This window comes from Eubalaena glacialis, chromosome 1 (genome assembly GCF_028564815.1).
Source record: "Eubalaena glacialis isolate mEubGla1 chromosome 1, mEubGla1.1.hap2.+ XY, whole genome shotgun sequence".
Taxonomy (NCBI): domain Eukaryota; kingdom Metazoa; phylum Chordata; class Mammalia; order Artiodactyla; family Balaenidae; genus Eubalaena; species Eubalaena glacialis.
In genome coordinates this window covers 178,084,535-178,109,308 of record NC_083716.1, presented here as the reverse complement: position 1 = coordinate 178,109,308, position 24,774 = coordinate 178,084,535, and the positions used below count along the sequence as shown (strand labels likewise).

Below are 24,774 nucleotides of genomic sequence, written 5' to 3'. Positions count from 1 at the left end.
AATTCCATTGTGGGGGAGGAAAAAAATCCTTTTCCTCTACTCATCTTACGTTCACTGGCTGAGGCCCTAAAAATTAGACTGACAGAATACAGAGTAACAAGAGAAAAACAATCAGAAGTTTATTAACACATGTATCACACATATACACAGGAGTATTTAGTGATGAGTAACTCAAAGGGGTGGTTAGAACTTGGGCTTACATAACATCTTAACAAAAGAACAATAATTTATAAAGAAGTGACAACACAAAGGAAAAGAACTTTGAGTTTCTAGGGGTGGGAAATTGTGGGAAGGTAAATATATTGGGAAGCTAATGGAAGATAAGGGCTAATTCATTATATAGATTCCTCTGGTGCTGTTTTTGAGTTGATAAGCGTCTAGAGTTGTCTCTGGTGATTAATTTATGTGCTTTCTGGTAGAGAGGAGAGGGGGCATATTTTTACAAATTTATGCCCTTCTTTTGGGCAAATAGGGGGAAGGGAGAGAGCCTTTTCTTGTATGTGCTTCTTCTCAGTTGCCTTCAGCTTAAAATAATTTTAATGCCAAAGTGGCATATTTTGGGGTGGCATATTCTGTTACCCTTCACTGTGTTCATTGATTAGAAGACTTAATATTGTTAGAATGTCCATGCTACCCAAAGAGATCTACAGATTCAGTGCAATCCCCATCAAAATCTCAATGGCATTTCTGGAGAAATAGAAAAAACAATCCTAAAATTCATATAGAACCACAAAGGACTCCAAGACAATCTTGAGAAGGAAAGCAAAAGCTGAAGACCTTACATTTCCTGATTTCAAAATATATTATAAAGCTATAGTAATCAAAACAATACGGCAAAACAGTACTGACCTGAAAATAAACATACAGACCAATGGAACAGAATAGAGAGCCCAGAAATAGAGCCATGCACATATGGTCAAATAATCTTTGACATGGGTGCCAAGATTACACAATGGGGAAAGGATTATCTCTTCAATAAATGGTGTTGGGAATACTGGACATCTACATTCCAAAGAATGAAACTGAAACCCTATCTTACATCATACTGGAAAATCAACTCATACTGGATTAAAGACTTAAATGTAAGACCAGAAACTATAAAACTCCTAGAAAAAAAACATAGGGGGAAATCTTCCTAACATTGGTCTTGACAATTATTTCTCGGATAGGACACCAAAAGCACAGGCAACAAAAGCAAAAACAGACAATTGGGACTGTATCAAACTAAAAGTTTCTGCAAAGCAAAGGATACCATCAACAGGGGGGAAAAACAACCCAGAGATGGGAGAAAATATTTGCAAACCATATATTTGATAAGAGGTTAATTTCCAAAATATATAAGGAACTCCTCAACTCAACAGCAAAAAATAAAATAAAATAAGCTGATTAAAAAATGGGCAAAGAACTTGAATAGACATTTCTCCAGAGATGACATACAAATGGCCCGCAGGGATATGAAAAGATGCTCAACTTCACTAACAGTCAGGGAAATGCAAATCAAAGCCACAATGAGATATCACCTCACACTTGTTAGGGTGGCCATTATAAATGAAGAGGAGCAAAATACGCCCCTTTGACATACTGATTACTCTAAGCTGGTTATTTTTTAAAAAATGCAGACACATGTGAAGCTCTGAAAACTGAGCAGAAATTACCCTTTTGTAAGAAAAATTTACAAGGGGAATCTCCATATGTAAAGGTGTCTCCCTCTCTGTACCAGAAAGAGATGACTCTAAACCTCTAGAAACTCTTATCAATGGAGAAGGCACCAACTTAAATTTGCATAACAACCTTACCCTTGTTTACTGTGCTTTTCCTAGTCAACTCCCATAACCAGCCTCCCCACTCCCCAACATCTTTTGTCTTTAGCTAGATATAATGTTTAAGTTGGTGGCTTGGGCCATTTCAGGGAGTTTAGTCAGTTTTCCCTGGATATCTCCCATGTATACAGGAGGTATACATGTTATTAAATTTCTGTTTGTTTTTCTCCCATTAAATCTGTCTTTTTATTACAGGGGTGTCTCAGCTAAGAACCTAGAAGGGTAGAGGGAAAATTATTTCCCCTCCCCCACATAAAAAACACCACCACCAGCAACAAAAAATAACAAGTGTTGGCGAGGATGTGGAGAAACTGGAACCCTTGTGCACTGTTGGTGGGAATATAAAATGGTACAGCTGCTACGGAAAATAGTATGGAGGTTCTTCAAAAAATTAAAACTAGAACTGCCATATGATCCAGTAACCCCACCTCTGGGTACTTATCCAAAAGAACTGAAAACAGAATCTTGAAGAGATATTTGCATTCCCATGTTCACTGCAGCATTATTCACAATAGCCAAGCAGTGGAAACAGCTAAATATTCATCAAAGGGTGAATGGATAGAGAAAATGTGGCATGTACATATAATGGAATATTTATTCAGCCTTAAAAAAAGAAGGAAATCATGCCATTTGGGGCAACACGGATGAACCAGGAGGACATTATGCAAAGTGAAATAAGCCAGTCACAGAAGGACAAATACTGTTAGATTCTTCTTATATGAGGTACCAAAAGCAGTCAAACTCATAAAAGCAAGGAGGAGAAGGTAGTTGCCAGGGGCTGGTGGGAGAGGGAAATGGGGAGCTGTTGTTCAATGGGTACAGAGTTTCAGTCATACAAGACGAAAAATTTCTCAAGATCTGCTGTACATCAGTGTGCACACAGTAAACGGTATCATACTGTATACTTAAAAGTCTGTTAAGACGGTAGATTTCACGTTATAAGTTTTTACCACAAAAAGTCTCCGATTAGGGCTTACCAGTCACTGAAAGAGACAAATAAGGAAGAAAAAAAGATGCTGGGAGTTTTCCTGAAAGAGAAGGTGGGCAATAGAGAACACTACCGCCAGGATTTAAGGTACAGACTGATGAGCAGATCTGTCAGTATGGGTCCCTCAGCCTGAAGGGAGGAACCTGACCACCCCCATTGAAACAGCTGATGAAGAGAGAGTTAGTTAGGCAGCGGGGACAGCCTCTGAGTCATAGGGGCTGACCTTGAACAAGTTAATTAACATCTCAGAGCTTTGGTTTCTTTGTCTACAACATGAAGACAGTACTTACTACCTAATCCTCAGAGCTGTTTATGGGCATTGGATGAAATAATTCACGAAAAGCACTGTCAACACACAGCTGGTACAAGGTAAGTGCTCACTTCGTGTTACTAGCATCGATGATGATGATGATGATGATTTGCTTGAACAGTTCACATAGGTCTCAGAGAGTAGAAGGTAAGAGAAGAACAGAGAATCTCACTCATTTGCTACTGTGAACACTGGTTTGTCAAAAAATAGAGATGAGAAAAAATGATAAGGCAACTCCATTTTGAACCTCCGTGTCTTGGCCACTTTAATTCCTACCACGTTTTGCCTTTGAAGGGTCTGAATGGCCTGCTCAGACTCCCATCTCCCTTCCTCACCACCCACCCTTCATCTCCTCTCTCATCCCTAACCTCCCAAACCAAGAGATCTGTTTGCATTTTTACCTAAAATGTCATTTGATCCTGTAGCAAAATAAAAAGTTGTCAATGAAAGGAAATGCTGCAATTTGTGCATTTGCAAGACACTCAAGATTTCAAAGTTTTTAGCAAGTCTAGCACAAAGATGTCCAAATGTTTTCTCTGGCGATATCTTCAGAGGCTAAACTGTGATTAATAGCCCAGAAAGAACCCTTTGAAGCAGGATTGGTGACATCAAAGTCGTAATCCAGGGGTGGCAGGAGCTTTATAATGAGTGGGAAGCATTTTAACACATTTCAAAGGATTTACAGCATGCATAAACAATAGACCTCGGCAGATGTGCCACACACACCTTTCAGAAACATTACCTATAAGAAGTTTCCATTTTAATTTAAATGTAAATACAGGGTTCACACTTCTTTCAAATGTTAAGCATCCTCATTGCTTCACCCCCCAGACAGCCTCTTTGGCTAAGGATGCCTCATTGCCCCAGAGCACCCTCCTGTGACTGCCTGACATGTGCTGGGGAGTGAAAACGGAAGTCAGAGGCTTTGGATGGAATTTATATCCTACGTGGGAACTGGGTTAGGAAAGACTCTAAAAAGGAGCTTGCAATGATCCCACATAATTTCCCTGCTTCCAACTTAAAGGGAAAGAGACAAGTGGTCTGAAGACAGAGCTGAAACTTTTAAAAGATGGCAATTTCCTGCCTGCTTCAGAGGATTTTCAGCTCTTGGAAAGCACCCAGCACCCATGATTTCAGTTGCCTCTTAAGAATTGCCCAAGATGATGGGTTGCTGTTTTAAATAATCATGCTTGGAACTTGACTTCCCTCTGCTGCCCCCTCTGGGATTAAAAGATTGGTTGCAGGGTTCTGGTGGTGACTGCTGGTGGGCATTTGATTGGGAAATTTTCTGTAACACAAGAAACAGGCTAATAAACGACTGCAAAGCAACTCTGAAAAGTAAAAGGCTTGTGTCAAATGCTACTCAAAAGGAGCTGCAAAGAAAACATCCAATGCTTCAGAGATTCTGTTACCAGATTATCTGAGTAGACCTGAGAACTAGAATGTTGTACCCTACAGTAAGCTTGGATACTGAACACCAAAATCACACCTTCCTGTCTACATGAGAATGACCTTATGTTATTCCAGTCTCCATTAGCATGAATTTCTTCTTCCAGGAGTCTCCTGTCTAGACTGTTCATGGTTTGACTGTTCATTACAAGAACTGCCCGATAGACCCAAGACCCATTAACTCTTTAATGGAAAATGTCCAAAGACGGTTTAAGCCCTATGATTCTACGAATCCCTTGTTTTAAAAGCCTCACCTTGTTGTTTCCACCAATCATGGACTGGTTGTATTGTGTGTGATCTTTACACAATCCTAATCATGCCCTCTCACTTAGAAAGACCCGCCTTAAATCAAACTTGATCTCTCAACAAATTCTGACCCTGCCTTTCCTTCTCCAAGACACTACCAAAGCTTGGAGAGGTGGTGGTCTCCCTTAATGCGGTGAGCAATGAACTCCACTTTGTCTAATCAACAGGCAGTGTGAGTGATGGTTAGGGAGTCACCTTGGGACAGACCTATGATGGGGTGATACTTGCAGTGAATGAAATGTTCTAATTTCAGTTAATAACACTGTACCCAATTAAAATGCAAGGGGTTAAATTTAGTAGTTGTATAAGACATACTATAGTATTTTGTATGTTTAAAAAAACCACTTAGATACTGATCTATCCTAAATCTATATAACAAAGACTTGTTTTAGATTTGATACATTGAGGTAACTTAAAATAGTGACAAAAAATATGACACAGCTGTAGGAGGCCAAGAAAGAAAGTGTAATGTTAGATTTTGTTCTACAGTTTTCACTTTCTCTCCTGGCATTTATCTATGGCTTTGAGTGTTAGTATCAATAAATGGGCAGGGGGGAGGTGGAAGAGCTCCCAGCCCACTTAATTTCCTAAGAAAAGAACACGGATAAATTTTATATATATAGAAGGGGCTGTAGTTTTGTGGAGGGAAGAAATAAGAGATCAGCCTGTCCTCCAGGCTGTTCTAATGAAGAAAGATACGCACATATAGCAAATGCTCTTTTCTGAATGCACAACCTAGCTTTTACCACGTATATGGGAAATTCAATGTCCAAAAGAAACCTCTTCCTCTTTTCTGTATCTACTTTTAATTGATATTTGTCTGGAAATTTAAGGAATTTCTGCACAGTGAACACCTCTAGACTATCTGTTTGAAGGAAGCCAAACCAAGGTTTTCACTGATTTTTTTTTTTCATTTAAAATTGGAACTACATCTTTAAAGATTTGTGGCCCAGAGATTTCAAAATTGTAGAGTTGAGGAAAAAATAATAACTCTTTTGCTCTTTAAACTTGAAAACTCATAAGCAGGATGTCATACAGCAAACAACTGTACCAAATCATCAGAATGTGTCAAGGAGGCAATCAGGCTTCCCCTCCTTAACCCAGTCAACAGTGGAGCTGAGGCTCTCTGCTTCCTGCATTTTATTGCCACATTGGTGGAATTTGCCAATTCAGCCTATCTTAATAAAGATAGAGCTAGTTTTGAAAAGCCCTGGGTATTGTCTGCCTTCCCCTTATGTTTTGCTTGGAGTTTACTTGGAAGTAACACAGCTGCCAAGTGACATGACGTGTTCACAAATGTGCTGGAGCCTAGACTGTTGATATCTATCCAAGAAGACTTAACCCATTGAGAAAAAAATGAAATCCACACACGCATATCTGCCAGCACCCACGTATCACTGACACGTAAGGATTGCTTATTCCAGTCTCAGAGCGACATCCATACACAGCAGAGCAGTTTCTAATCCAATCATGGCTAGTCCTGGACAAAACTATAATTTAGGCAAAGGATATATTCAAGGTCCCCCACACGGCTTTTCACATTCCTATTCCCACTTCCAAAGGTGCAACATGGCTTTAATGCTGTGTCTCTTCCGTACCCCCAACAACTGATTCTCCCTATTTCCTTGCCCTACCCTGGAAATCTTCCCGGCAGACTTTCCCTGTCTATGTTACAAACCTTCAGGTTACTATTCTTCTCTGACAACTAATCCTGATCTAATTTCTTCATGGATGGATAAATGTATTACTTCACTCAGGTGAAATGTTTACACATGAAGGGGAGCAGAATTTGTCACCCCAAAATATACCTCTTTGATAGTATTATTATTTCAGGCTGATTATTTTTAAGAAACAGCAGTCACAGGAGAAACTCTGAAAACTGAGTAGAAATTACCCTTTTGTAAAAAATTTTTGGAGGGCAAAAACATGGAAAAGGAAGGCTTTATTAAGACATCATAAGCTACTGGTGGGACCATGGACAAAAGCTTAGCTAATTTTGCTCTTCCAGTGGCCTTTAGATAGATACTCATCCAACTGTGTGGCCAAAGGTGAATGGTTTGGATACAAGCCACTGGAGGACTCATACCTGTTAGTTACTACAAGTGTTAATGGAACCACAGTCTTGAGTAAAATCTCATATGGGTCAGGTTGTTGCAACACAGGGAACTCACATTCCATAGTCCAAGACTAGAATCCTAAATAAAATGCCAAGGCAAGAGAGAATAAACTGATTACTACAGATAAAAAAATCTCTCCCTAAAAGCTCTGCTCAACACACCTTATCTATTCATGGTGGGTCAGTTATAGATTTCCCTGTGTAAAGCGTAACATTATATGTTTCCTTGTGTTTTCAATTAAGACTGAGAAAGCCACACAGGGCTTCAGAAACAAGAGGCTGTTAACTTCACATTTTGCAGAATGACGATTGAGTGCTTGGAATTATAAGTGCTTCTTTAGTTCTCCCTCTTTAGTCTAGAAGCAATGAAAAGAACACTAGACTTAAAGTTGAGAAACCTGAATTCTTATCCCAGGCCTGCCATTGACTTCAGATCACTTCTCTCTATGACTCACCTATGTTACACATCAAATGAGAAGTTTGAGTAGATTAGTGGTCCTCCACTCATGTGCATTTTGCCATGGCATCCATGAAACAAACCCTCTGTGCTATGCAGCTGCATCCGGCAATGTGGTGTAAGAGGGGTGGACTCTTGCGAGAGGGAACTACAAGGAACAGTGTAATGTTGACCTAGTACCAAAAAAAGACTGTGTGACATCTGTGGCCAGGACATGTGAGAACTTTACCTAGGCTGTAGATTAGAGAGCTGGTCAGGGTAGTAAACAATACTGTATGAAAAGCAACATCAGGGAAAAAAATTGCAAAAGGCACATCTGATAATGGACTATTATCCAAAATACACAAAGAACTCTTGAAATTCAACAGTTAGAAAACAAACAACCTGATTTTAAAATGGGCCAAATACTTTAACAGACACCTCACCAAAGAAGATACACAGATGGCAAATAACCACATGAAAAGATGCTCCACATTATATCATCAGGGAAATGCAAATTAAAACAACGAGATACCATTACACACCTATTAAAATAGCCAACATCCAGAACACTGACATCATCAAATGCTGCCAAGGATGTGGAGCAACAGGAACTCTCATTCATTGCTGATGGGAGTGCAAAATGGCGCAGCCACTTTGGAAGACAGTTTGGTGGTTTCTTACAAAAATAAACATACTCTGACATATGATCCAGCAATCACGCTCCTTGGTATTTACCCAAGGGAGTTGAAAACATGTCCACACAGAAATCCCTGTTGCCAAAAATTGGAAGCAACCAAGATGTCAGTAGGTGAATAGATAAATAAATTGAGTTACATCCAGACAATGGATTATTTAGTGCTAAAAAAATGAGCTATGAAATCATGAAAAGACATGGAAGAACCTTAAATGTATATTACTAAGTGAAAAAAGTCATCTGAAAAGGCTACATACTGTATTATTCCAACTGGAAAAGGCAAAACAATGGAGATAATAAAAAGATCATGGATCCAGGGAAGACATGAATAGGCAAGGCACAGAAGATTTTACAGATAGTGAAAATACTCTGTATGACTCTATAATGATGAATATGTCATTATACCTTTGTCCAATCCCACAGAACGTACAACACCAAGAGTGAACCATAATGTAAACCATAATGGATTTGGAGTGATGATGATGTATCAATGTAGATTCATCAACTGTAACAAATGTACCACTCTGGTGGGGGATGGTAATAATGGGGGAGGCTGTGCAAGTGTAGTGGCAAAGGGTATATGGGAAATCTCTGTACTTTCCTCTCAATTTTGCTGAGAACCTAAAACTGTTCTAAAACCTAGAGACTTTTTTTTTTTTTTTAAATAAAAAAGCAACATCAAGCTGATCAACAAGCACATGAGTAAGAGTAATATCTGTGGATGCAAACTGGAGTAAAAAAGGTTGAATAGTGTTGGGTTTCCATTCAGGTCTGAAGGTCTATCTAAGGCTGTGAAATACATTTTAAGAGATTGCTGAGGTGGAGAAAATAAGAAAGAACAAAATAAAGAGGATAAAACTAAAATCTGCATGATGTGTTATTTCTTCACAGTTTGGCAGGCAACGGAAGGGGGGAGGACGGTGATGACAATGTGGCTTAGATAAACGGAGGAAGACTAAGTAATGATTTGATGGAGGCCTGGATATTTAATCTGCCAATGTTCTCTTCACAGCTGCTCGCCATGAGCAGCTAACAACGGCTCGGTTTCTGTCATCTCTTTCTAGTTACTCCTCCTCCTTCCCTTGCTATTGTGACTAAAGTAAGCTTATTCAGATCTCTAATTTGTGTATCACTCTTCTTCCTTAGCACATGAGTGAGGGGACAGAGGTATAGTTTTTTGCTCCCCACCAACGTTTTTAAGATTAAGTAATTCAAGGTGATAGGGACAGAGTAAAGGAACAAAGTAGGTGATTAAATAGTTAATCCCACTAGCGGATTGTAAGTAGAGAAAAAAGTATAGGAGACCCCTGTAAGTTAATGATCACTCAAGAAAGCAGGCTTGCTAAACAGCTAAACCAAGCGGGCTTGCTTAGCAACAAAACCATGCAACAGAAGCATGAGACATGCCCCCAAACAATACGACAATGGAGGAGTGAGACCCACATCCTACCCAGTGAGGTAAGTTAATGATTCCTAGGACATGCTCCTCTGCATGCACTAAAAACAAAATTATAGGGAAATATGACATTATACTAAAACCTGAGATGATTTACCATATTTTAGTATATATTAGTGACTTCTGGGCTATTTCCATAGCGCCATGACAGTCCCAGTCTGACCATGTAGGGACAAAATACTCCCCTGCCCGACGTGGAGGAAGAGCTGATGATGGAAGCCTGAAGTCTACTCAAGAATGAAAAAAAAAAGGTGGTCTTTTCCCACTCCCCACTTTTCCTTTGATTATAAAACTGTAGCCCACTAAGTTCTTGGGGTGGCACTCCCTTGCCTGCCTGCTCGTATCTCTCACAAGCGTCCTATACTAATAAACTCCTTCCTTACCTGTCACTCTGCCTCTTGCTGAATTCTTTCTGCACCAACATCTTCATAATATGTATTCTCTTAGTAAAAAAATTACGATTCTTTCAGTTTGCATATTAGGAAATATCAGTCATTTTGAAAAGCTGGGTGCTAATATGAATGCAATCATCACTTATATAAACCTTTTTTTTGATTGAGACTCTGAAAGCATTCAAGGTTAACTTTTGATCTGTAGGTATCCAAGTATAATTTTCCCACTTACGAATTCTTTTGCTTTCTTTCAAGGAATGACTGTTTCATATCACCTAGCGCCTTTTTAAAGGACCTAGTCTGAACATTCAGGTGTATATCTTTGAGAAAAAATGTAGCAGCTTAAGAATCCAGAGAAAAAGGACAGGCATACTGAGAAATGCCAACACTCTATAAGAAGCAAAGCTTATATAACATGCCTAACTGGCCAGCATGACTCACATCTGAGCTACACTGCCACAGGTTTTCTTGGACACAAACACACCCACATATTTCTCTCTTTTCTCTCTTCTCTTCTCTCTCTCTCTCTCTCTCAGATTTGTTTGTTTTTACTAGTTCATAAAATGGCATTGACCAGAAAGATTCTCCTACTGAACCTGATATGTGTCATGGTGTTGAAGGATGCAGTTAATGTAAGTTTTATTTCGTTAAGTACAGACATTGCTTTTTTGAGAGCTTGGCTTTATAGAATTGTGGCATAGCATCCAGAATAACTGCTTGATTTCCAAATCTTCCTAAATTAAAGTCTTATCCTGCAGACTTGGGATGCAATTAATTACTGATTTTTCTTTTAAAGAACAGACCCTATTGAGAATAAAGGCCAACAAAAAAGATTCCTCTGATGAAGGAACTCTACAAGCATCACAATTCTGTGCTAATTCTAGAGGCTGCAGTTATTTAGTGCACTTGTGTCTGAGCCCTTTTGAGTCCTTTTAAATCAATGCAAATATTTTACCTTCTATTGGTATTTATCTTTAGAAATGCTTTGTTTCCTTATATAGGTCACATGGTCTCTGAAGTCAGGCACTAAGAATTTCTATTCCCATTCATTAATTCAAAAAATATTTCTTTAGCACCTGCTAGAAGATTTGTGAAGTGCCCTACATATAGTAGATGCTGAAAAAAAAAAAAAGTTTATTGAAGATGCTCCAATGTACCAGAACAACATTTAAGATGATTTCTACCCTTGCCTTCTTTTTTTAAAAAATTTTTATTGGCGTATAGTTGACTTACAATGTTGTGTTAGTTTTAGATGTACAGCAAAGTGAATCAGTTATATATATACATAGAATGGAGATATATATATATATCTCCATTCTTTTTCTGATTCTTTTCCCATATAGGTTATTACAGAATATTGAGTAGAATTCCCTGTGCTATACAGTAGGTCCTTATTAGTTATCTATTTTAGATACAGTAGATCCTTGCCTTCTATAGATGGATCACATCTACCATCTCTCGGAAAACTTCAGTATCACAGATTCTTCTTTCAGTCATCCAAGAACACTATGGCTCATTATTCCAAAGAAATAGTAATTGACTGTGAACCATTCTACAGAGTTAGTGTATTCAATAGCACCATGGATGAGTAATAAGCCTGAATGAAATAGATTTAGGATTTAAATATTTCTAGAGAATGCCTAGATGTTCCTTGATGTGACACTGAAAGCTACCCATGAAGCTAATTAACACTGTGTCTGTGACTCTTCACTGGAGTCTAAGCTCCATTAGGGCAGGCACTAAGTCCATTCTATCTACCACTTTATAGCTAGTGTTTAGCATAATTAACCTAGCACATAGGAGGCACTCAATAAATATATGTGAATGAATGAGTGAAGGAATAAATTGTGTGGCACTAAATTTTATTTAACATGACATCCAATGCCCTTCTAGGAGCAAGCCCCAGCTCACCTCACTTCCCTCCACGTACCCTAAACTTTTTGCTGGTCTCTGGCCATAACACTCTCCCTTCATATTTCAGAATCTTTGCTCAAGCTATTTGAGGCCTGGATTGCAGAGGTGAAGTGGTTAAGATTGTGAGTTCTAGGGTCGAACCACCTGGGGTTTGTCTCAGCTCTGTCACTTACTTGTTAGGAGGGCTTGAATGAGTTATTTGCCTTCTAAGTATCTGGGTTTCATCATCCAGAAGGCTGGATGAATGTTTATTGAGTTTTGGGAATAAAGTGTTCCCGTTAAATTTATAGTTAACAGAGTTTCAGTGGCGAGTGGAGATGTAGATGTTGCTGGTCTAGGGGATTTGATTAGAGCCACGTGGAGCCCCTAGAGGTTCTAGTTGGCCACGGAGTTTTAGTTTAAGCTAAACCACTTGACTCAGGTTAGTGACCTTCTCTTCAGCATGTATTTTGAGATTTATAAAATGTTATTAATTAGGGGTTTCGGTTAATCAGAGTTTTATAGACTATCCAATTTTCTATTGCCTAGAACTCATTAAATGTTGGGTTGGATGACTAGAAAAGAAAGTAAATAAACTGAAGATTTAAGGTTTGAGGGTGTGATTTATTCTTTCCTGTCTATATTCTTAAGGAACTATTTTTAAAACAAAGAAATCACAAACGCTCAAAAGAAAGAAAGAGATGAAGGAAGGAAGGAAGGAAGGAAGGAAGAAAGGAGGGAGGGAGGAGAACCCACAGTACTGTATAATATTATCTACTGTCTTTTAAAACAATTCATCAGAGATAAGGAAATACATGTAGAAATCCACTTATTTTGCCCTATATTTGTCCCTCTGCTCCAGATCAGCAAAGAGTTAACAATACTTAAATACTAACATTTATTGAATGTTTACAATGTAGTAGATACTATGCTGTGTATAGAATGAATTATTTAATACAACACTGTGAGCCGTGTCCCCAGTCCACCAAGAAAAGAAATGGCGGCAAAGAGTACACAAGCCTACAGCCCAAGGTCAGATATCTGCTGTGCAGAGCACTGAGCAGTGATGCTGAGAGGGCCCGTCAACTAGGATGGCCTAATTAAAGATTCTGTGGTTGTTTCAGGGTTTCTGGCCACATTCAAAGGAAACCACTGAGTAACTGAGGGGACTGCTGCCTGATCAAACGGATTGAACCCAACTGATTTTAGATGATGTCTGAATTTTTTAGTCATTTACATACCAAACCAGGTGAACAGCACACAGTTCCCATTGATTACCCAGCAATCACTATCCTTGTGGCTAAGCCAAACCTAATCATCTGGAAAACAGTTGATCTGGGTTTTGTGTAACTTGAACTATCCTTGTGAAACGTAAAGAATGGAACCACTCTACTAAATGCAAACCTTAATAAAATCTTAGCGCTCCTCTCCCACTTCCAACTCTCCAGTAAAGTTAAGTGACATTTTATTTAGTTTACTGACATCTCACATGTGCGAGCCAGTAAAGTTCACAATTGTTACTCCACACAGCTGTGGTTTACAGCTTCTCTTCGCACACAACACGCTGGCACCAGAGCAAAATGATTAACTTTTATATGCTTCTAACATATGGACCAGACTGTTAGAAGCTGGTCTTGTGTTCTAAAGAGAAAAATAGTTTTTATTAACATGACCCAAATTCCTGGGGAAAAAAGCATTAAGTTGTGATCCATTTCTAAGTAGAGAGATTATAATTATGATGGCTTTGTTTCTAATTCACTTTATTTGAAGTGCTTGGAGTTACCTTTTAGTAAGGTGGGGAGAGGGGGAGGATGACCTGAAAGCCCCATGATAAAGAGATTTTGTAGTGGGATGAATTAATAAACCGTAAATGGCCTTGAGACTTTTCCTCAATATGAGCTATGAAATAAATGCAAAGAACCTTTCATCTTAAATGGGAACATATTTCTTCTCTATGAATAAGAAGGATTCTGGCGAGAGAAGCAGAATTTGTTTTTCTTGCATTTCTGACCATTTGAAAAATCAAAGCTGCCATATTTGCTGTACTTGACAAGATCATTAAAGAAATAAAATAAAATGGCCCTCAATTGTACTGCCGCTTAAAAATAAAATGTACATTCACTGTCACATTTAGGAGCTATGAAAAAAGTATTAAAATGTGTTGAGGAAAGATAGTGGATCTGATTCATAACAGATACTTTCCCAATATTAGAGCCATTATTACAACTCATTAGTGAAGGTTATTTTAGTTTTTGTCTTTCAAGGACACAGCAGCAACAGGGTCCCTAGAGCCAGGAAAGCATGAAGAACTTTTGGAAATGGATTTAAGATCCATACTGGAAGACTGCCCTGGAAAAGAAAGACTCAGGGAGAAAATGTTCTGATCAGCAATGCCTCAGTAAGTCCCACTTGACTCTTGACCCTCAAGATGCTTTTCGCAAAAAACCATCTTACTGGTTTCAGAAGCCCTGTACAGGAGAGCCATCTCTTGGTATTTCTGCAGTAAAGATGCTTATGGAATTTCATACCTAGTATTCCCCATGCTTTTTGACCATGGAAATCTCTTCTTTACCTCACACTTCATCACATCCCACAAACCTAGAGCTTCATGAAACACACTTGGGAAAACATTGCTCTTGATACTGATGATATGGGACCTTTCTATCTCTGCAAAGAGAGCCAAGGGAACTTTCAACAAGCTTGTGCTGGAACTCTGCAAATCCAGAACACTGACTTTTCTCACATACTGGGAAATAGGCTGAAGTCTGAATGCAGTAAAATATTATTTTATGAAGAAACAAGAATTTATTTTCTTTGGAAGGACCAGCAAGAAGGGCTCTTTGGCATTTCTGCAATTCTCTTTGAGAGCAGGAATGAGGCACATCTGTGGCTAGGGCAGCAATTCTCTGTAGCCACCACGTTATTCAACGTGGTAGCTGCAGAACACATGAAAATGTGGTTAGTCCGAACTAGATGTGCCGTAAGTAAAAAATACACACCAGATTTCAAAGACTTAGTTTAAAAAAAGAAAAAAGGTAAGATATCTCAATAATTTTTATATTGATTACTTGTTGAATGATAATATTTTTGATATGTTGAGTAAAGATATATTAGTAAAATTAATGTTCTGTGCTGTAGACTAAATGTTTGTGTTCCCCACCCCCTACAAATTCATATGCTAAATCCTAACCCCCAATGTGATGGTATTCGGAGGTAAGGCCTTTGGGAGTTAATTAATTCATAAAGGCAGAGCCCTTATCAATGGGATTAGTGTCCTAATAAAAGAGACCCCTGAGAGCTCCCTTGACCCTTCTGCCATCTGAGGACACAGTGAAAAGACAGCCAACTATGGACCAGGAAATGGTCCCTCACCAGGCATCAAATCTGTTGGTGCCTTGATCTTGAATTTCCCAGCCTCCAGAACGGTGAGAAATAAATTTCTGTTGTTTATTAGCCACCCAGTCTGTGGTATTGTGTTATAGCAGCCCAATGGTCTAAGACAACCTGCTTCTTTTTACTTTTGAAAATGTGATGAATAGAACATTTTATATCACACTGGACAGCATGGTGCAATAGACCAATGAACGACAGAGAGCCAGTGAGAGCTTTCAAACCACAGTAACTCCAGACTGAAACTTTGGCCTAGGGATTACTAGAGGCTGGTCTGTTTGACCTTAAGCTTCCTTCTACTTGAGAGGTTCTTCTTCATGCAAAGCCCTCACTTTGCAGATGGGAAGCTAGTTCAGAAAACTGAATTAAACCCGTTGGGTGCAAAGTACCAACCCAGGTCAAACTCAGCCTGTCTCCTGACTTATAGGCCAGGGCTCTTTATTCCACCACAGTTGACTGGGTGGAAGAAACTGCAGGTAGACGTTTTAAAAGGAAATAAACATTTAAGTTTCTTACATTTGAACCAAAAGACAAATAAGCAAAAAAACCCAGCCCCTGGAGAATACAAACTCAAAACCTACAGGCATTCAGGGATTCGAAAAAACAAACCAAAGCAAGAATTTCAAGAGATGATCCCTTGCCTCACAACCACACCACACATACACTTTGTCCTCAACAAGCCTAGCAAAGAAAATCAAAGATTCTTCTAGACAAGGGCTGAAAACCATTAACAAAGGGAGATGCGGGAAGGTGTGAAGTTTCTCCCCGGACGGCCCAGCGGTTGCCAGGACCCTCTGCCTTCCCCTCCAGCCTGTCAAAGGGCAGAAGGGGACACTGCTCCCCATGGAACCTCACAGAGGCAGCAGAGGTCTCTTGGCTGGTCCTCCCAGTTGGCTGTGGCAGTAATAGAAGGGAGTGCGACCACACGGGCACCCAGAGTCCCCAGGGTCCCCACGTTTCTGAGCAAGTACATGCATCTCGTGCTTCTCAGCAAAGTACTTACAGCACGTGCGTGTGCTGTTTGCTTCTGGGAAAGCCCACTCTGTCCACGCCACCAGGAAGGGGGCCGGCAATCAATCTCAAATGCTAGAGATGTAGCTGCGATTCTATCTGCGCTTCTCTGGCATCTGAGTCCTAATAGGGCTTCACGCGTGTCTCTCCAGATTCAGAACATGGAGTTCTAGGTGGAGCTCTGGATTTCACAACTTGTTGAAATAAATCTCTCATGCTGGTGGGCTCCCAGCCAGCACCATAAATCAGGATGACCCAAATACATTTCAAGTGCTCTCAAGACCACAAGGAAATTCCGTTCACAAAGTACACTCCCTGCCTGAAAAGACAGACTCTCCTGAGCACCTCGTACGTGCCAGGCGCCTCTCCAGGAGCTAGAAAGAGGATCCTACTGAATGGACAAAATCCTGTCCTCATGGAACTTACACCCCAGTGGCGCCAGGGATTTCACCCAACCCAGACCGAGAACTTCCTGGAGGAGGTGATGCTAGGGCTGAGTTTTGGAGGAAGAAAAAAGGATTAGGAGGCAGGGAAGGGGCAGGGATGGAAGGTGTGGTGATGAGGGTGGGAGTGGGGGACAGAAGTAATCTCAGAGCAGAATTAACATGTGTAATGGCATGGAGCAGTGAAGTACTGTGAACAGTCGTGACTGTATTTTCTGTATATAAATGAAATAGAGGACATGGTCTTTGTTCTCATGAAGCTTACAGTCTTCCCAAGTAGACAAGATGGTTGCATGAGGCACAACTGCACAGCTGGGTAGCCCAAAGTACTGAATTGCACAGTTCTGATGGTAGGTTGTTGGAGATGAGGAGCCCACGTGATTAACATTTGCTATTTCCACTATTTCTGAGTAACCCTTGGTGTCATTTGCCCTGTTCCTGAGACAAGAATCTGACTCTCACCCACTATGGGCTTGTGCTGGGAGGAATCCTCAGCTAGTGATGGAATCTGCCAGCCTCCCAGGGTCACACCTACAGAAAGCTTTGTGGTTCTCTGCTGTGCCTGGAGCATGAAATCAGCATAATGAGGCATCTCAGTTCACTGGGGATAAACAAGAAACAGTTCCACTTTTTCCTGTAACTTCCCCACCCCTGCCGACCCCTCACCTTTCTGTGAGGATGGCAGCTCCATTAACTATGTTTCAGCCCATTTCACAGATTTTCAGATATTTTCTGTTATTAAAGATTACTTTTGGTTTTGAAGATTCTTTCTTATTTATTTTTAACCTTTAATATCATCTCAAGTCAAAGCTCTTTTTCCCACTGTTCCTTTCCCTCCAGGCTGGATTGATACCATCATGGCCTGAAGCAGTCTTCTCTCCCACCCCTCTGCTCTGGGCTAGCTGCTCTGGCGTGGGAGGGGGAGGAAGGAAAAAGGCGAGGGCTGAGCTCTCTTTCTCAGACTGGGTGAGGCTGCAAACCCTCTCTGGCTGGACACAACAGTCCCTGGGCATTATGGGGAAAGGCGGTGGCCCCATATGCCCCCCTGGTAAGGGGGCTCATATGAACAGCTCCCTCAGCAATTAGAGATCTGTTAGGGGCGGAACTGTAGTCCCCCCCTCGCCGACCGAATTCATATGTTGAAGTCCTAATGCCCAGTACCTCAGAAGGTGACCATATTTGGAGATAGGACCTGGTTCTCTCTAGTTAGTCTTTAACACCCTGTTCAAGTTTTTCTTTCTCACCCTGAAGCTGTTCCCTTCAGGAGCCCACGCTGACCACCCCTAGCATTTCGGATCAGCATGGGGAGCCCATCATCATTTATCCATCCTGCTTCCCTCCCTCTGCCCTGAGTCCTTTCCTCCCCGTCCTGTTCACTTACTCATCCCACTTCCACCTCCCTCTCCTTTCCAGGGCTGTAGACCCTGGCGTAGAATGCCTCATTACACCAGGCTTTACATTCAATTTTTCTCTAGTCTCCTATTAAAAAAAAAAAAAAATCTCTTCCAAGAAACCTTTCTTAGTTAAAAGAACTTTCTCCACATTGAACCATGATATTTCCATGACTTTTCCTTCTACTGATATTTTTACTTGTATAGATACAGTGCTTATATTGCCCCCATTTATTGATTTACATGCCTGTTGTGCATCCCTTAAACATTTTAGGATTTGGCTCTGTTTATCTGTCACTGACTATTCTGGCTGGGATTTTCTTTTATTCCTTCTAGAAGGCACCAGATCTAGAAAGATGATAAATACATATTGGTTGTTGACTGAGATGCACTCCCAAATTAGAAGAAGGAGGCAGGCCTCTGTACAAGGAGGCACTGACTCGCAGGCTCACTGACAGAGTTGGCTCACTCGCCCTCTCCCTCTCAGGAAGAGCGGAGCACTGCCCATGTCTGTGACCCGGAACTCTGTCACTCAGAGTCAGCTCATCTTGCCAGACTCGTGTGCTGAGCTGCCAGGACGCAGGCGCAGCCATCAGTGGAAAATGAAAACTCTTAGAGATGGTTACAAAAAGGCATCCTCTTAAGAGCTTAATGCCGTTAATTTGGGGAGTTACAGAATCAGGACCAGACCATCCACAGCAAGGATTTCGGCAGTGAAGGTGTTACAGAGCTTTGCAGCTACAGGGTGGGGACTTGTCTTGCCTCCACTCCCCATCCAAATAAAAAGGGGAACCAACGGAAGTCAAGACAGAGAAAGTTTACTGTTGATTTTTACTGCAAATCAAATTCCAAGGGAGAAACCTGAGAGTCCTCAGACAGAAGAGGGCAACAGAGACAAAATTCAGTTCCAGATTCTGAAGCAAAACCAGACTTTGAGGCTCAGAGAATATCCCCTCCGCGGTACTCTTGTTTTCTCTAGTTTCTCCCAAGTTCCTAACTCCTTTAAAACCCCACACTCCTATTTGGAAGTCAGAATTCACGATTCAAAGACAGAAATGGATTTTTCAAGCTCCTTTTGAAACTTCCTCTTCTCTTTTCTCCCCTGAGCCTTTTGAACTCTTCTCTAGTTTACTTGTAGCAAGTGGAACATTCCCCCAACAGGAAAATAGGCCATGAAACCTTGCTATAACATCTTTCCTTTTAATGTTTTTCTACCTCCATCATTCAGTTTGAAAAGTCCCAGCTGAAGGGTTGGAAAGCAGTGTTGCTGCCACATCAGATTTTCACATATAAAGTCTTCAGAGAATCTCCTATTAATAGGAAGGATTACAAAGAAAATTTTGACATGTCTGAAGTGGTCAAAGAGTGGTCGCAAAAGCAGAGAGGGGAACAGAGAGGATCCGTCCTGACTGCAGCTGCCTCCGTTTACCTGATGGTCACTGGGCATCTCAGAACGAGAACACACCCTTCAGGCAGAGAGAGGTGTTTCCACCACCAGGCACAGCTGGGCGCCCGCAGAAACGGCTGCTGGGAAGGGAGCTGCAGCACCCTGGGAGAAGCTGACCACCCTGGACCCAAGAGCTCATGCTCCACGTTTTTCACCCTTTTCAGTGTTTGGGGACGTAGAACATGAACAGGAAGGTGGGAACAGGAAACTTGAAAATGCCAACTGGATTACTCTCTCTGATTTTATATTACAGTTTTACACAAACATATTCAGAGGTTAATCCTCTTAACCTTGATAAGAGATTAAACCAAGGGCCAATACTTCTATTTGATATCCACCAAGGAAGGGATTGTCACCCGCCCAGCAGTCCACAAGAGGAGGCTGACTTTTTTCAAGGAATGTCAGCTGGAGGCTCTCTGATGCCTGTGTTTGAAAGCAAAGGAGAACAGGAGTCTGCCTACCAGGACACTTGAACTTAACTGGACAGGACACCTTAGATAAAGAAATTTAAAGTTTTTCTTTGCATTTTAAGATTCTTCTCTATCCTTCGGGGAAAAGAAGTATTATTGTGAAATAGATTGCATGTGTATAAAAGTGTACAAAATATAAACGTACAGCACAATGAATATTACAGAGCAAAATCTATGCAGCCACCACCAAGACCAGGAGCCAGAGCATTGCCAACATCCCTTAGGGGCCTCTCCTCTCGAAATCGAGGAGCCCAACACTGGACCTCTTTTTAAAGTTGGGGGTTAATAGCCTCCAAGGTTTCCCAACTTTGACCTTTCTCCTTCCTCTCTGTAGTTCATCCCCTAAAAGAAATTTGTAAAGTAATTGTCCATAATATGTATGCTCACTGAACTAGTGCCCTGTTTAAGTATTTAAGGGTTTGAAGCAGGATAAATAAAAATTTAAATAACCAAGAAAATAGTTTCCCATGCGCTGAAAATATTAGCATATTCTTTTCCAAAATGCTAGGATGCGTGGGACCTTGCTGCCAGCCACAATGCTGAGATGGACAGCTACATCGCCCTTCCTAAAGGGTACGTGCTGGAAACAAGTATTTGCATTTTTAGCAAAAACAATACAACCCATTTCTGTCCAGGTTTTCCCACTTTCAAAGGCTGTAATACAGGGACTTACCTGGTGGCGCAGTGGTTAAGAATCTGCCTGCCAATGCAAGGGTCACGAGTTTGAGCCTTCGTCCAGGAAGATCCCACATGCCGCGGAGCAACTAAGTCCGTGCACCACAACTACTGAGCTTGCGCTCTGAAGCCCGCGAGCCACAACTACTGAAGCCTGCACGCCTAGAGCCCATGCTCCGCAAAAAAGAGAAGCCACCGCAATGAGAAGCCCGCGCACAGCAACGAAGAGTAGCCCCTGCTCACCTCAACTAGAGAAAGCCCATGCACAGCAATGAAGACCCAACGCAGCCAAAAATAAATAAATAAATTAATAATAATAAAAAAAAGGTTATAATACAATAAAACCAAAAAATATAGAATGTGGAACTTTTAACCTTTAGAAGCTTAATTAATATTCTGACCGTCAACATAGGACACACAGTCTCTTTTAAAACTGAAGTCTGAAGGCAAATATCGCCATAAGGAGATAAATTAGTGCCCAATTCTAGATGGAAAGTGATGGTAAAAGAAAGTTCCAGTTGGACAAGCCTCTTAGATAGCCTCATCCACCAGAGGGCAGACAGCAGAAGCAAGAAGAACTACAATCCTGCAGCCTGTGGAACAAAAACCACATTCACAGAAAGACAGACAAGATGAAAGGCAGAGGGCTATGTACCAGATGAAGGAACAAGATAAAACCCCAGAAAAACAACTAAATGAAGTGGAGATAGGCAACCTTCCAGAAAAAGAATTCAGAATAATGATAGTGAAGATGATCCAGGACCTCGGAAAAAGAATGGAGGCAAAGATCAAGAAGATGCAAGAAATGTTTAACAAAGACCTAGAAGAATTAAAGAACAAACAAACAGAGATGAACAATACAATAACTGAAATGAAAACTACACTAGAAGGAATCAATAGCAGAATAACTGAGACAGAAGAACGGATAAGTGACCTGGAAGACAGAATGGTGGAATTCACTGCTGCAGAACAGAATAAAGAAAAACAGAATGAAAAGAAATGAAGACAGCCTAAGAGACCTCTGGGACAACATTAAAAGCAACAACATTCGCATTATAGGGGTCCCAGAAGTAGAAAACAGAGAGAAAGGACCAGAGAAAATATTTGAAGGGATTATAGTTGAAAACTTCCCTAACATGGGAAAGGAAATAGCCACCCAAGTCCAGGAAGCGCAGAGAGTCCCATACAGGATAAACCTAAGGAGAATCACACCGAGACACATAGTAATCAAACTGGCAAAAATTAAAGACAAAGAAAAATTATTGAAAGCAGCAAGGGAAAGATGACAAATAACATACAAGGGAACTCCCATAAGGTTAACAGCTGATTTTTCAGCAGAAACTCTACAAGCCAGAACGGAGTGGCATGACATACTTAAAGTGATGAAAGGGAAGAACCTACAACCAATATTACTCTACCCGGCAAGGATCTCATTCAGATTCGATGGAGAAATCAAAAGCTTTACAGACAAGCAAAAGCTAAGAGAATTCAGCACCACCAAAGCAGCTCTACAACAAATGCTAAAGGAACTTCTCTAAGTGGGAAACACAAGAGAAGAAAAGGACCTACAAAAACAAACCCAAAACAATTAAGAAAATGGTCACAGGAACATACATATCGATAATTACCTTAAACGTGAATGAATTAAATGCTCCAACCAAAAGACACAGGCTTGCTGAATGGATACAAAACCAAAACCCATATATATGCTGTCTACAAGAGACCCACTTCAGACCTAGGGACACATACAGACTGAAAGTGAGGGGATGGAAAAAGATATTCCATGCAAATGGAAATCAAAAGAAAGCTGGAGTAGCAATACTCATATCAGATAAAATAGACTTTAAAATAAAGAATGTTACAAGAGACAAGGAAGGACACTACATAATGATCAAGGGATCAATCCAAGAAGAAGATAGAACAATTATAAATATATATGCACCCAACATAGGAGCACCTCAATACATAAGGCAACTGCTAACAGCTATAAAGGAGGAAATCGACAGTAACACAATATTAGTGGGAGACTTTAACACCTCACTTACACCAATGGACAGATCATCCAAAATGAAAATAAATAAGGAAACAGAAGCTTTAAATGACACAACAGACCAGATAGATTTAATTGATATTTATAGGACATTCCATCCAAAAACACCAGATTACACTTTTTTCTCAAGGGTGCATGGAACATTCTCCAGGATAGATCACATCTTGGGTCACAAATCAAGCCTCAGTAAATATAAGAAAACTGAAATCATATCAAGCACCTTTTCTGACAACAACGCTATGAGATCAGAAATGAATTACAGGGAAAAAACCGTAAAAAACACAAACACATGGAGGCTAAACAATACGTTACTAAATAACCAAGAGATCACTGAAGAAATCAAAGAGGAAATCAAAAAATACCTAGAGACAAATGACAATGAAAACACGACGATCCAAAACCTATGGGATGCAGCAAAAGCCGTTCTAAGAGGGAAGCTTATAGCTATACAAGCCTACCTCAAGAAACAAGAAAAATCTCAGAAAAACAATCTAACCTTACACCTAAAGGAACTAGAGAAAGAAGAACAAACAAAACACAAACTTAGCAGAAGGAAAGAAATCATAAAGATCAGCGAAGAAATAAATGACATAGAAACAAAGAAAACAATAGCAAAGATCAATAAAACTAAAAGCTGGTTCTTTCAGAAGAGAAACAAAATTGATAAACCATTAGCCAGACTCATCAAGAAAAAGAGGGAGAGGACTCCAATCAATAAAATTAGAAATGAAAAAGGAGAAATTACAATGGACACCACAGAAATACAAAGCATCCTAAGAGACTACTACAAGCAACTCTATGCCAATAAAATGGACAACCTAGAAGAAAAGGACAAATACTTAGAAAGGTATAACCTTCCAAGACTGAACCAGGAAGAAATAGAAAATATGAACAGACCAATCACAAGTAATGAAATTGAAACTGTGATTAAAAATCTTCCAACAAACAAAAGTCCAGGACCAGATGGCTTCACAGGTGAATTCTATCAAACATTTAGAGAAGAGCTAACACCCATCCTTCTCAAACTCTTCCAAAAAATTGCAGAGGAAGGAACACTCTCAAACTCATTCTATGAGGCTACCATCACCCTGATACCAAAAGCAGACAAAGACACTACAAAAAAAGAAAATTACAGACCAATATCACTGATGAATATAGATGCAAAAATCCTCAACAAAATACTAGCAAACAGAATCCAACAACACATTAAAAGGATCATACACCATGATCAAGTGGGATTTACCTCAGGGATGCAAGGATTCTTCAATATACGCAAATCAATCAATGTGATACACTATATTAACAAATTGAAGAATAAAAACCATATGATCATCTCAATAGATGCAGAAAAAGCTTTTGACAAAATTCAACACCCATTTATGATAAAAACTCTCCAGAAAGTGGGCATAGAGGGAACCTACCTCAACATAATATAGACCATATATGACAAACCCACAGCAAACATCATTCTCAATGGTGAAAAACTGAGAGCATTTCCTCTAAGATCAGGAACAAGACAAGGATGTCCACTCTCACCACTATTATTCAACATAGTTTTGGAAGTCCTAGCCATGGCAATCAGAGAAGAAAAAGAAATAAAAGGAATACAAATCGGAAAAGAAGAAGTAAAACTGTCACTGTTTGCAGATGACATGATACTATACATACAGAATCCTAAAGATGCCACCCGAAAACTACTAGAGCTAATCAATGAATTTGGTAAAGTTGCAGCATATACAATTAATGCACAGAAATCTCTTGCATTCCTATACACTAATGATGAAGAATCTGAAAGAGAAATTAAGGAAACACTCCCATTTACCACTGCAACAAAATGAATAAAATACCTAGGAATAAACCTACCTAAGGAGACAAAATACTTGTATGCAGAAAACTATAAGACACTGATGAAAGAAATTAAAGATGATACCAACAGATGGAGAGATAGACCATGTTCTTGGATTGGAAGAATCAACATTGTGAAAATGACTATACTACCCAAAGCAATCTACAGAGTCAATGCAATCCCTATCA

The 24,774-nt window shown here is 40.1% G+C and overlaps 1 protein-coding gene across 1 annotated transcript in view; it reads right to left on the bottom strand.

Moving 5' to 3' along the window:
• Nucleotides 1-24,774, bottom strand: part of MYO3B (myosin IIIB) — a 365,933-nt gene that overhangs the window by 148,824 nt on the left and 192,335 nt on the right. The window lies entirely within an intron of this gene.